Here is a 15,170-nt window from a genome sequence, read left to right as displayed (position 1 = left end):
TATAATAAAAAGTAGTGTAAAGTTCTTACTTATATCTGTCAGTAAACTCACCATGAAAGCGCTAAAACATACCGGTGTAGTGAGTTTACATTATTCACCCAAGGAACTTTAGTTATTAGAGAGTTCCGATCGGACGGTTTTTCACGGGACACATTTCCGGTGTTGTTGTTTCCGGATGAGGAGATGCTGCTCCGTTATTGATTGAAGTAAAGTCTGAATGTCATTAAAACAGTTAGCGCCATCTTTTGACACTTCTTCCACTCCCGTCCTTGCACGCTACACCGCTACAACAAAGATGACGGGGAGAAGACGCTGTCGAAGGTGAGCCACGTAAATAAGACCGCCCACAAAACGGCGCATCCGGAAGAGACTGTCAGAAAGCGTCTTCAAGATGATGTGTAAAACATCATCTATGCAACATTTTGACCAAAGAACTACCGTCACATGTTATGTAGACCACAAGGAAGTATTTTACATTCAGAAAAAAAATAAAATAAAAATATGACTCCTTTAATGCGCCCTATAATCCGGTGCGCCTTATATATGAAAAAAAGATCAAAAATAGACCATTAATCGGCAGTGCGCCTTATACTCTGGTGCGCCCTATGGTCTGGAAAATTCGGTAATCGATAAAAATTTATTTAATGAAAGATTATTATTCTATTGCTTCGACTAAAGATTATGAAATCTGAACCGCATTAAAGATGGTAAATCATGTTAAATCAAAAGTAAAAGATGGTAGAAAAGATAATAGTAAAGGTTAGGGATGTCCGATAATATATCATCGGCCGATAAATGCTTTAAAATGTAATATCGGAAATTATCGGTATCGGTTTCAAAATTATCGGTATCGGTTTCTAAAAGTAAAATGTATGACTTTTTAAAACGCCGCTGTGTACACGGACGTAGGGAGAAGTACAGAGCGCCAATGAATGCAAGCATACTCATATTCAGTTGACTGTTGAGCAGTGAGACTGTCAAAACCTGCGGGGCAAAGTGAGGATCTAGGAGCAGATACATATTTAACAATTTGATGTTAAACATGTTAAATATACCCTTTCAGTGGCCTAGTGGTTAGAGTGTCCGCCCTGAGATCGGTAGGTTGGGAGTTCAAATCCCCGACCCTATACCTCCCTGCTTGGCACTCAGCATTAAGGGTTGGAATTGGGGGTTGAATCACCAAAAATGATTCCCGGGCGTGGCCACCGCTGCTGCTCACTGCTCCCCTCACCTCCAAGGAGGTGATCAAGGGTGATGGGTCAATGCAGAGAATATTTTCGCCACACCTCGTGTGTGTGTGACAATCATTGGTACTTTAACTTTAACTTTTAACTAGGGATACTATCGGCCGATAAAGGCTTTAAAATGTAATATCGGAAATTATCGGTATCGGTTTCAAAAATATCGGTATCTGTTTTAAAAAGTAAAATCTATGACTTTTTAAAACGCCGTTGTGTACACGGACGTAGGGAGAAGTACAGAGCGCCAATAAACCTTAAAGGCACTGCCTTTGCGTGCCGGCCCAATCACATAATATCTACGGGTTTTCACACACACAAGTAAATGCAACGCATACTTAGTCAACAGCCATACAGGTCACACTGAGGGTGGCCGTATAAACAACTTTAACACTGTTACAAATATGCGCCACACTGTGAACCCACACCAAACAAGAATGACAAACACATTTCGGGAGAACATCCCCACTGTAACACAACATTAACACAACAGAACAAATACCCAGAACCCCTTGCAGCACTAACTCTTCCGGGACGCTACAATATACACCCTCCCCGCTACCCTCTAAAAAACCCCGCCCTCCTCAACCTCCTCATGCTCTCTCAGGGAGAGCATGTCCCAAATTCCCAGCTGCTGTTTTGAGGCATGTTAAAAAAAATTATGCACTTTGTGACTTCAATAATAAATATGGCAGTGCCATGTTGGCATTTTTTTCCCCACAACTTGTGTTGATTTATTTTGGAAAACCTTGTTACATTGTTTAATGCATCCAGCGGGGCATCACAACAAAATTAGGCATAATAATGTGTTAATTCCACGACTGTATATTTCGGTATCGGTTGATATCCGAATCGGTAATTAAGAGTTGGACAATATTGGGATATCGGCAAAAAAAGCCATTATCGGACATCTCTAGTAAAGGTATATATAAGGTAAAAGAAGACCAAAAAAAGTATGTAGGAGATACAATTTAGAAGGTAAACTGTCACGCGATGATGAACGGTGCGTCATGGGAGACGCCGGAGGTTGTGGTGATTTTAGGGATGGAGATTAACGAGGCTGGAGCGTGAGTAAACAAAGGGGAAATTATTAATAAAACGAACAAAAAGCGAGAGCAACGGGGGGACGTTCTCTGACTAAACAGGCTATGACCAAACACAACAAAATGCAAAACACTTACAGGAAACGTGGAGCTGACGGCGTCCGCACAGTTGGAGTGTACTTGCATTATTATTAAGCATCCAAAAGGGTCGTCTATGGCCACCAGAGAGTCAAGAATAGTAGCATCAACAAACAATGACCCAACAAAGAACGGTGGCTCTCACTCCACTTAAATAGAACTGATTGCAAACAGAAAACAGGTATTGGGAAATTCTCTGGGAAAGCTGTGTGAAGCGGTCATGAAAAAACACAAACAGGACAGGAAGTGTCACCAAAATAAAAGCACAAGACAGGAACTAACACAAAACACGGGAGAACGCCAACTAAAAGGGCCTGGTGTAGCCAGCCGTGACAGTAAACATGGTAAAAGAAGGTAAAACAAGATAAATAAAAGGTGAACGAAGGTAAATAAAAAGTATAAGAAAATAATAAATGAAAGAAAATAAGTTCAAAAAAAATTAAAGTACCAATGATTGTCACACACACGAGGTGTGGTGAAATTACCCTCTGCATTTGACCCATCCCCTTGTTCCACCCACTGGGAGGTGAGGGGAGCAGTGAGCAACAGCGGTGGCCGCGCCCGGGAATCATTTTTAGTGATTTAACCCCCAATTCCAACCCTTGATGCTGAGTGTCAAGCAGGGAGGTAATGGGTCCCATTTTTAAAGTCTTTGGTTTGACTCGGCCGGGGGTTTTGAACTCACGACCTACCGATCTCAGGGCGAAAGGAAGGTAAATTGATAGTAAAACAAGTAAAAGAAAAGGTCAGAGAAGACAAATAGAAGTTAAACAAAGGTAGATTGAAGGTAGAGAAAAGGAAAAATAAAGTAAATAAAAGTGGATAAATAAGGGTTAGAGGAAGTTAAGTAGAAGGTAAATAAATAATAATAATAATAATAACTGGGATTTATATAACGCTTTTCTAAGTACCCAAAGTCGCTTTACATGTAGAACCCATCAATCATTCACACCTGGTGGTGGTAAGCTACTTTCATAGCCACAGCTGCCCTGGGGTAGACTGACGAAAGGTGAAGGAAGGTCAACAAGGTAAATAGAAGGTAAAATAAGGCAAAAAAAAAGTATGAAGAAGATAACATTTGGTAAATAGAAGGTAAACATGGTAAAATAAGGTCAAACAAAATAAATAAATGGTGAACGAAGGTAAATAAAAAGTATAAGAAGGGAAAGAGAAGGTAAATAAAAGGTAAAATAAGGTCAATGAGAATAAATGAAAGAAAATAAGAGGAAAGGAAGGTAAATTGATAGTAAAACAAGTAAAAGAAAAGGCCAGAGAAGACAAATAAAAAGTAAACAAAGGTAGATTGACGGTAGAGAAAAGGAAAAAGAAGATAAATTAAAGTAGATAAATAAGGGTAGAGGAAGGTAAGTAGAATGTAAAATAAGGTGTAGGAAGGTCAACAAGGTAAATAAGAGAAAAAAAAGTATAAAGAAGTTAACATTTGGTAAATAGAAGGTACATGTGGTAAAAGAAGGTAAAACAAAGTAAATAAATGGTGAACGAAGATAAATAAAAAGTATAAGAATGGAAAGAGAAGGTAAATAAAAGGTAAAATAAGGTAAATGAGAATAAATTAAAGAAAATAAGAGGAAAGGCAGGTAAATTGATAGTAAAACAAGTTAAAAAAAAGTCCAGAGAAGACAAATAAAAAGTAAACAAAGGTAGATTGAAGGTAGAGAAAAAGAAAAAGAAGGTAAATAAAAGTAGATAAAAAAGGGTAGAGGAAGGTAAGTAGAAGGTAAAACAAGGTGAAGGAAGGTCAACAAGGTAAATCAAAGGTAAAATGAGGCAACAAAAAAAGTATGAAGAAGTTAACATTTGGTAAATAGAAGGTAAACATGGTCAAATAAGGTAAAACAAAATAAATAAAAAGTGAATGAAGGTAAATATAAAGTATAAGAAGGGAAAGAGAAGGTAAATAAAAGGTAAAATAAGGTAAATGAGAATAAATTAAAGAAAATAAGAGGAAAGGCAGGTAAATTGATAGTAAAACAAGTTAAAAAAAAGTCCAGAGAAGACAAATAAAAAGTAAACAAAGGTAGATTGAAAGTAGAGAAAAAGAAAAAGAAGGTAAATAAAAGTAGATAAAAAAGGGTAGAGGAAGGTAAGTAGAAGGTAAAACAAGGTGAAGGAAGGTCAACAAGGTAAATCAAAGGTAAAATGAGGCAACAAAAAAAGTATGAAGAAGTTAACATTTGGTAAATAGAAGGTAAACATGGTCAAATAAGGTAAAACAAAATAAATAAAAAGTGAATGAAGGTAAATATAAAGTATAAGAAGGGAAAGAGAAGGTAAATAAAAGGTAAAATAAGGTAAATGAGAATAAATTAAAGAAAATAAGGGGAAAGGAAGGTAAATTGATAGTAAAACAAGTAAAATAAAAGGTCAGAGAAGACAAAAAGTAAACAAAGGTAGATTGAAGGTAGAGAAAAGAAAAAATAAGGTAAATACAAGTAGATAAATAAAGGTAGAGGAAGGTAAGTAGAATGTAAAATAAGGTGAAGGAAGGTCAACAAGGTAAATAAAAAGTAAATAAGGCAAAAAAAAGTATGAAGAAGTTAACATTTGGTAAATAGAAGGTAAACATGGTAAAAGAAGGTAAAACAAAATAAATAAAGGGTGAACGAAGGTAAAAAAAAAAAAAAAAGTATAAGAAAGGAAAGAGAAGTTAAATAAAAGGTAAAATAAGGTAAATGAGAATAAATGAAAGAAAATAAGGGGAAATAAATAAATAGATAAATTAATAAATAAAAGTAGATAAATAAGGGTAGAGGAAGGTAAGTAGAAGGTAAAACAAGGTGAAGGAATGTCAACAAGGTAAATACAAGGTAAAATAAGGTAAATATAAGGTTATGGCAAGTAGAAAGGTATTTGTTCATTTTAACTATTTTCCCTAAACTACACATTGAGGCTAAGAGCGTTTTGTCCGATTGCTGGATTAATAAAGTAATGTATAGCTGCAACCCTAGGGAACAGTAAGATGCAAGACTCTCCAGAGTGGTGACAGGTACGCCTTTCCTCCAGGCATCTCTTCCACCTCTCTTCTCACCCTAATAAGCCCATCTGTCCAAAACAGGCTCCATCCTTACTCATCAGACCACATGACCTTCTTTCACCGGAAGCCTTCACTCACTCTCTCTCACACACACACACACACACACACACACACACACTCATTCTTGTATTTGTGACCTTCTTGAGACCTCCAAAAAATGGCTACCTCTTGAGAACCACCCTTTCTAGATATATAAAGATTTGTATTTACAACATTAATAATAAATACATACTATGAAAATATAAAAAAGCTTGTTGTGAAAAATGAGTTGGAAATTCCCACGAAAAAGGTCACAATTGCACACGAAAAACGTTTAATTTTGGCAGTATTATAACAAAAGTCGTAATTTTACTCAATGCAAGTCAAAATTTTACAAGAAAAACTGAACATTTGTGCAATGTTATGATAAAAAATTTAATTTTACTCAATAACAGTCGCAATTTTACAAAAAAAAGCTAAAAATGTTGGCAATTTTATGAAAAGAGTCGTAATTTTCCTCGACAAAAGTCACAATTTTAAAAGGAAAACTACAAATTTTGGCAATATTATAATAATAATTGGAATTTTACTTGGCAATCATCAGTCATATTTTTTTTTTCAAAAATGTCACTATTTTACAAGAAGAACAAAAATTGGCAATATTAAGAAATGTCAGAATTTTATATGATAAATATCACCATTTTGCAGTAAAAAGTAATAATTTTAGAAGTCGACACATTGTGAGAAAAAGACTGCTTTTAGTTATTTTTTTATTTTTGAATTTGTTGTTTTTAATTGTTTTTTTAATCTTCATTATTTACTTCAAGTTATTACAGTATGTCTCTATATACATATTTAATGTATTTTTTTAATTATTTTTGGCCATAGGTGGCACATTTAAATTTCTTACACACACTTGTTATTTCATATGTTGACCAGAGGGGGAGCACTTTTAAAACAGACACACAGTCAATTTGTAAAATCCCTCCTTTTTGGGACCACCCTCATTTTGATAGATTTCACCACCAGGGGTGCAAATGAGACATTCTCTATTAGATGCATCGGTTTTCCGTATTGGGACCATGATTTTGGTCCTAACTTGTTCACACATGGAAAGTACTTTTCCTTGTTTATGTCTCAAGAAGGGTAGAAGTACAAGAACACACACACACATTCTTGTATTAGTTACCTGAGACCTCCGAAAAATGCCTACTTCTTTAGGACCACCCTTTCTAGATATATAAAGATTTGTATTTACAACATTAATAATATATACATACTATGCAAATATAAAACAGCTTGTTGTGAAAAATTAGTTGGAATTTCTAACAAAAGTTGTAATTTTACTCAACACAAGTCAACATTTTACAAGAAAAACTGAACATTTGTGCAATGTTATGATAAAAGTTGGAATTTTACTCAATAACAGTCGCAATTTTACAGGAAAAGCTAAAAATGTTGGAATTTATGAAAAGAGTCGTAATTTTACTCGACAAAAGTCACAATTTTATAAGAAAAACTAAAAATGTTGGCAATATTATAATAATAATTGGAATTTTACTTGGCAATCAACAGTCATAATTGTATTTTATTTTTTTTAAATGTCACTATTTTACAAGAAGAACAACAAATTGGCAATATTGTGAAAAGTCAGAATTTTATATGACAAATGTCACCATTTTGCAGTAAAAAGTAATACTTTTACATTAAAAGTGATAATTTTACATTAAAAAGTAATAATTTTACATTAAACAGTAATAATTTTACAAGAAAATATTGCAATTTTACAGAAACCGAAAGAATATGAGAAATCGTTCCCAATTTTATAAGTAAAAAGTCGACGCCTTGTGAGAAAAAGACTGCTTTTAGTTCATTTTGAATTTTTTGTTTGTAATTGGTTTTTAATCTTCATTATTTACTTCAAGTTATTACAGTGGACATACATAATTATTGTAATTTTTTTAATACATTTTGGCCAAAGGGGGCGCATTTCAATTTCTTACACACACTTGTTATTTCATATGTTGACCAGAGGGGGAGCACTTTTAAAACCGACACACAGTCAATTTTTAAAATCCCTCCTTTTTGGGACCACCCTAATTTTGATAGATTTCACCACCAGTGGTGCAAATGAGACATTCTCATTAGATGCAATGGTTTTCTGTATTGGGACCATGATTTATGTCATCACTTGTTCACCGGTCCTCATATGGAAGCTACTTTTCCTTGTGGATGTCTCAAAAGAAGGGTAAAAATACACGAACACACACACACACACACACACACACACACACACACACACACACACACACACACACACACACACACACACACACATTCTTGTATTTTATACCTTCTTGAGACCTCCGAAAAATGCCTACCTCTTTAGGACCACCCTTTCTAGATACATATATAAAGATGTGTATTAACAACATTAATAATATATACATACTATGCAAATATAAAACAGCTTGTTGTGAAAAATTAGTTGGAATTTATAACAAAAGTTGTAATTTTACTCAACACAAGTCAAAGTTTTACAAGAAAAACTGAACATTTGTGCAATGTTATGATAAAAGTTGGCATTTTACTCAATAACAGTCGCAATTTTACAGGAAAAGCTAAAAATGTTGGAATTTATGAAAAGAGTCGTAATTTTACTCGACAAAAGTCACAATTTTATAAGAAAAACTAAAAATGTTGGCAATATTATAATAATTGGAATTTTACTTGGCAATCAACAGTCATAATTGTATTTTATTTTTTTTAAATGTCACTATTTCACAAGAAGAACAACAAATTGGCAATATTGTGAAAAGTCAGAATTGTATATGACAAATGTCACCATTTTGCAGTAAAAAGTAATGCTTTTACATTAAAAAGCAATAATTTTACATTAAAAAGTAATAATTTTACAAGAAAATATTGCAATATTACAGAAACCGAAAGAATATGAGAAATCGTTCCCAATTTCATAAGAAAAAAGTCGACACATTGTGAGAAAAAGACTGTTTTTAGTTCATTTTGAATTGGATTTTAATCTTCATTATTTACTTCAAGTTCTTACAGTGTGTATACATAATTATAATTTGTTTTTAAATTAATTTTGGCCAAAGGGGGCGCATTTCAATTTCTTACACACACTTGTTATTTCATATGTTGCCCAGAGGGGGAGCACTTTTAAAACCGACACACAGTCAATTTTTAAAATCCCTCCTTTTTGGGACCACCCTAATTTTGATAGATTTCACCACCAGGGACCATGATTTATGTCATCACTTGTTCACCGGTCCTCATATGGAAGCTACTTTTCCTTGTGGATGTCTCAAAAGAAGGGTAAAAATACACACACACACACAAACACACACACACACACACACACACACACACACACACACACACACACACACACACACACACACACACACACACACACACATTCTTGTATTTTATACCTTCTTGAGACCTCCGAAAAATGCCTACCTCTTTAGGACCACCCTTTCTATATATATATAAAGATTTGTATTGACAACATTAATAATATATACATACTATGCAAATATAAAAAATAATTTCACAAGAAAAACTTAGAATTTTGACAGTATTATAACAAAAGTTGTAATTTTACCCAACGCAAGTCAAAATTTTACAAGAAAAACTGAACACCCTCATTTTGATAGATTTCACCACCAGGGGTGCAAATGAGAAATTCTCTATTAGATGTAATAGTTTTCCCTATTGGGACCATGATTTATGTCCTCACTTGTTCTTATATGGAAGGTACTTTTCCTTGTTGATGTCTCAAGAAGGGTAGAAATACAAGAACAAACACACCCACCCGCATGCACAATACCATTGCCATCACCATTCTACCAACAGATCAAGCATTTGTTTCGAACCAGTCTGACTAATGTAATGTTGTTTTCCAAATAGATCAGGTTCAGAGACACAGTATCTTATCACAACATAAATTACCAAAAGGAAGGATATTACCAATCTGCTACCCGAAAGTGCTTGACCATGTTTGTAAAACACCAACTGAAGTACTGACCCTGACATTCAATCGCGACCAATAGCTCCAGTAAAACAGATAAAATGAAGCAGTTGAATGTACTTTATTGGATATAAAACTCCTCACTGTGCAACGTGGCCTTCAGGAGGGCTGAATTGGGAGGTCCATTTAGGAGTAAACCCAACAACAAACGGTGTGATGCAGAAAAAGTAACTGGGATCTGAGAGTAGCGGCATACTTTTAACACAAACTGCTGAGTAATATGATACATGCATCCCTTTGTTTCCCCCAATAAACAGCTGATATCCAGGAAGCAGTCTGACATGTTTTATCAATCCCTGCCACCACAAATGAGAACCTTCCAGTCAATAAAAAAGACACCCGGCGCATGGCGGCAACTTTCAGCCGTCATCTGTCACACGTCTCCAGATAGCTGGAATAGCTCGCTTGTAATGATCTGAACTCATCAGTAGTAGCAGTGATGTCAATAAACGCGAGCCCGGATGGCTTCGAAAGGGACATGCCGTGTTTGTCTTTGAGGAGATAATCACTTTTCAAAGAAGCAGTAAGGCAGGCACATTTGGGTAGATAATGGTCACTCTTGAAAATAGCAGTGGGGGAACAACAGTGCTTCGCCCCGAGACTCCCCCTACAGCTTTGAACTGTGATTAAGATTCACAGCTGTAAATACAGATCCACAGATGTGAGTGTCAAAGACGTAGTACGACTGAAACACATGTATGCAGAATTTTCTTTTGTTGTTCTTTTAAATGTGCTCCTCATGTTGTTTTCATACAAAAGGTGCACCGCATTATAGGGCGCATTAAAGGGGAACATTATCCCCAGACCTATGTAAGCGTCAACATATACCTTGATGTTGCAGAAAAAAGACCATATATTTTTTTAACCGATTTCCGAACTCTAAATGGGTGAATTTTGGCGAATTAAACGCCTTTCTATTATTCGCTCACTTTCGTCGGTGTGTTGTCGGAGGGTGTAACAACACGAACAGGGACGGAATCAAGTTGCTATGGTTTCTTCGGAGTACAAACATGACACAAACCTTAATTGTAAGAAATCCCAATGTTTATATTATACATGGTTCACTGATGAGAGGATTTGGCTAATTTCAGCGATCCTTGAACTCATCGTGGTTTGTTTACATGTACAACTTTCTCCGATGCTGCCACAGAAAGACGTGTTTTACGCCACTATTTCTTTGTCTCATTTTGTCCACCAAATGTTTTATGCTGTGCGTGGATGCACGAAGGTGGGCTTTGTTGACTTTATTGATTTGCTGGAGTGCTTATCAGGCATATTTGGTCACTGCCTGACTGCAAGCTAATTGATGCTAACATGCAAAATTATTCTCTGCATTTGATCCATCGCCCTTGATCACCCCCCGAGAGGTGAGGGGAGCAGTGAGCAGCAGCGGTGGCCGCACCCGGGAATCATTTTTGGTGATTTAACCCCCAATTCCAACCCTTGATGCTGAGTGCCAAGCAAGGAGGTAATAGGTCCCGTTTTTATAGCCTTCCCTGAGCTTCAATGCCTTTTCTTAGGGGCACTCACCTTGTGTTTATTTTTTGTTTAAAGGGGAACATTATCACCAGACCTATGTAAGCGTCAATATATACCTTGATGTTGCAGAAAAAAGACCATATATTTTTTTAACCGATTTCCGAACTCTAAATGGGTGAATTTTGGCAAATTAAACGTCTTTCTAATATTCGCTCTCGGAGAGATGACGTCACATCGCGAAGCAATCCGCCATTTTCTCAAACACCAAGTCAAATTAGCTCTGTTATTTTCCGTTTTTTCGACTGTTTTCCATACCTTGGAGACATCATGCCTCGTCGGTGTGTTGTCGGAGGGTGTAACAACACGAACAGGGACGGATTCAAGTTGCACCAGTGGCCCAAAGATAAGAAAGTGGCAAGAAATTGGACGTTTGTTCCGCACACTTTACCGACGAAAGCTATGCTACGACAGAGATGGCAAGAATGTGTGGATATCCTGCGACACTCAAAGCAGATGCTGACATCAACTCCAAAACTGGACGGAACAGCTTTCAGGAAAAGAGAGCGGATGAGGGTATGTCTACAGAATATATTAATTGATGAACATTTTTTCATTACTCGTGGTTTTACGTAAATTATTATACATAGACTGTGTTTACCAATAATTTAGCTTAAAAACATTTATTTTTTTCAATCATTCGAGTACATTCGGGTAGTCTTGTGTAATGCAGTATTTTGTGTCTATTTAGGTATGGTTAACCTGAGTGCTGAAATCGTGGAAAAATATTTGTTCTTAGCGCGCCTGAAATGGGCTGTCTGCACTCTCAAAGTGCATGTTGTTGCCAAATGTATTTCATATGCTGTAAACCTAGTTCATAGTTGTTAGTTTCCTTTAATGCCAAACAAACACATACCAATCGTTGGTTAGAAGGCGATCGCCGAATTCGTCCTCGCTTTCTCCCGTGTCGCTGGCTGTCGTGTCGTTTTCGTCGGTTTCGCTTGCATACGGTTCAAACCGATATGGCTCAATAGCTTCAGTTTCTTCTTCAATTTCGTTTTCGCTACCTGCCTCCACACTACAACCATCCGTTTCAATACATGCGTAATCTGTTGAATCGCTTAAACCGCTGAAATCCGAGTCTGAATCCGAGCTAATGTCGCTATACCTTGCTGTTCTTTCCGCCATGTTTGTTTGTGTTGGCTTCACTATGTGACGTCACAGGAAAATGGACGGGTGTTTATAACGATGGTTAAAATCAGGCACTTTGAAGCTTTTTTTAGGGATATTGCGTGATGGGTAAAATTTTGAAAAAAACTTTGAAAAACAAAATAAGCCACTGGGAACTGATTTTTAAAGGTTTTAACCCTTCTGAAATTGTGATAATGTTCCCCTTTAAAGTGGTCATGTCCATCCATCCATCTTCTTCTGATTATCTGAGATATCCCCAGCCACTTCGTCCAGCTCCTCCCGGGGGATCCCGAGGCGTTCCCAGGCCAGCCGGAAGACATAGTCTTCCCAACATGTCTTGGGTCTTCCCCGTGGCCTCCTACCGGTCGGACGTGCCCTGAATACCTTCCTAGGGAGGCGTTCGGGTGGCATCCTGACCAGATGCCCGAACCACCTCATCTGGCTCCTCTCCATGTGGAGGAGCAGTGGCTTTACTTTGAGCTCCTCCCGGATGACAGAGCTTCTCATCCTATCTCTAAGGGAGAGCCCTGCCACCCGGCGGAGGAAACTCATTTCGGCCGCTTGTACCCGTGATCTTGTCCTTTCGGTCATAACCCAAAGATCATGACCATAGATGAGGATGGGAACGTAGATCGACCGGTAAATTGAGAGCTTTGCCTTCCGGCTCAGCTCCTTCTTCACCACAACGGATCGATAAAGCTAACCGATCCAGTGAGAGCTGAAGATCCTGGCCAGATGAAGCCATCAGGACCACATCATCTGCAAAAAGCAGAGACCTAATCCTGCAGCCACCAAACCGTATCCCCTCAACGCCCTGACTGCGCCTAGAAATTCTGTCCATAAAAGTTATAAACAGAATCAGTGACAAAGGGCAGCCTTGGCCGAGTCCAACCCTCACTGGAAACGTGTCCGACTTACTGCCGGCAATGCACTTTCTGCAAACAAAGCAAGAAGAAGTATAGCAAGGCTCCACTTTTCAAAATGTCCGAGCTATTTATAATAGATTTGCCATAGACATGCTACAGACTACCATTAGCGATTTTACATGGCGATTTTAACACCTTCGAATTTGGTATTGAAACCTACAACCAAGATGCACGTTACAATCAAACAGCTGATGTGTAATAAGCAGAATTACTTCCAAGTAGAACCCAACAAAAGAAAAGACTGGCCCATTCAAACTCTACTTCTGAATACACGAACACATTGTAGTCCATACACTACTGCCATTTAATGTCTTGATCACCCCCTGGGAGGTGAGGGGGAGCAGTGAGCAGCAGCGGTGGCCGCGCCCGGGAATAATTTTTGGTGATTTAACCCCCAATTCCAACCCTTAATGCTGAGTGCCAAGCAGGGAGGTAATGGGTCCCATTTTTATAGTCTTTGGTATGACTTGGGATTTGAACTCACAACCTACCGATGTCAGGGCGGACACTCTAACCACTAGGCCACTGAAAGGGTATATTTAACATATTTAACATCAAATTGTTAAATATGTATCTGCTCCTAGATCCTCACTTTGCCCCGCAGGTTTTGACAGTCCCACTGCTCAACAGTCAACTGAGGCCGCGACAAAAACCGTGAAGCCTTCACATAGTTTCACATCTCCGCGCTGCTTATACGAGCGTGATGCACAGCTGACCTTCAACCGGCTGACGTCGACTCGATGTTGTTTTTCGGTGCCAGACAATATGGCGCGCTTGGATGCGTCTTGACAGGCAGGTGCATTGGGGACCCGCCGCTGCTGTTTTTATTCCAGCCATGAAGTTTGGGGATGACGCGGCTCCCGTTTTGGGTCTGATCGCATCTCATGTAAGTCAATGTCACCCGCCTGCTCTCTGGCGGAGGACTCGCTTTGATCAGGAAAGAATGAGTAAGCCCCCCAAAACCTGATCAAAAAGCTAATCCGACAAATTTAGATGCCTAATTAAGTTTCCTTATTTTTCGGAATATAAGTCGCAGTTTTTTTTCATAGTTTGGCTGGGCTCCAGTGCGACTTATATATGTTTTTTTCCTTTTTTATTAAGCATTTTTGGCAGGTGCGACTTATACTCTGGTGCGACTTATACTCCAAAAAATACGGTATATGAAGGAGTAAAATAGCAAAAATTAATTTTTCTGCAGCCTGGTCAAGATAGATAATGTGCACTGGACCAACATTTTATTTTATAAACAAAAGTATTTACCGTATTTTTCGGAGTATAAGTCGCACTGGAGTATAAGACGCACCTGCCGAAAATGCATAATAAAGAAGGAAAAAACATATATAAGTCGCATTTTTGGGGGGAAATGTATTTGTTAAAAGCCAACACCAAGAATAGACATTTGAAAGGCAATTTAAAATAAATAAAGAATAGTGAACAACGAATGCATAAGTGTACGTTATATGAGGCATAAATACCGTATTTTTCGGAGTATAAGCCGCACCGGAGTATAAGACGCACCTGCCGAAAATGCATAATAAAGAAGGAAAAAACATATATAAGTCGCATTTTTGAGGGAAATTTATTTGATTAAAGCCAACACCAAGAATAGACATTTGAAAGGCAATTTAAAATAAATAAAGAATAGTGAACAAACGAATGAATAAGTGTACGTTATATGAGGCATAAATAACCAACTGAGAACGTGCCTGGTATGTTAACGTAACATATTATGGTAAGAGTCATTCAAATAACTATAACATATACAAACCCCGTTTCCATATGAGTTGGGAAATTGTGTTAGATGTAAATATAAACGGAATACAATGATTTGCAAATCCTTTTCAACCCATATTCAGTTGAATGCACTACAAAGACAACATATTTGATGTTCAAACTCAGAAACTTTATTTTTGTTTTGCAAATAATAATTAACTTAGAATTTAATTGCTGCAACACGTGCCAAAGTAGTTGGGAAAGGGCATGTTCACCACTGTGTTACATGGCCTTTCCTTTTCACAACACTCAGTAAACATTTGGGAACTGACGAGACACATCTTTTAAGCTTCTCAG

General features: G+C 37.4%; 1 protein-coding gene across 2 annotated transcripts in view; it reads right to left on the bottom strand.

Moving 5' to 3' along the window:
- The window catches only part of lrfn1 (leucine rich repeat and fibronectin type III domain containing 1), a 706,779-nt gene that overhangs the window by 618,589 nt on the left and 73,020 nt on the right, over nt 1-15,170 (bottom strand). Inside the window, exon 1 of one of the 2 annotated variants that reach the window (XM_061973169.1) lies at nt 2,420-2,700. The exons of the other annotated variant lie outside the window; for it this stretch is intronic. The gene's annotated coding sequence lies outside the window, so the exon portion shown is untranslated. Of the gene's footprint in view, nt 1-2,419; nt 2,701-15,170 lie in introns of those variants that run through there. 2 annotated transcript variants of the gene reach the window in all.

Source organism: Nerophis lumbriciformis, linkage group LG17 (genome assembly GCF_033978685.3).
Source record: "Nerophis lumbriciformis linkage group LG17, RoL_Nlum_v2.1, whole genome shotgun sequence".
NCBI classification, from domain to species: domain Eukaryota; kingdom Metazoa; phylum Chordata; class Actinopteri; order Syngnathiformes; family Syngnathidae; genus Nerophis; species Nerophis lumbriciformis.
Note: the sequence above shows the minus strand (reverse complement) of the source record. Positions and strands in the feature narration are given on the sequence as shown.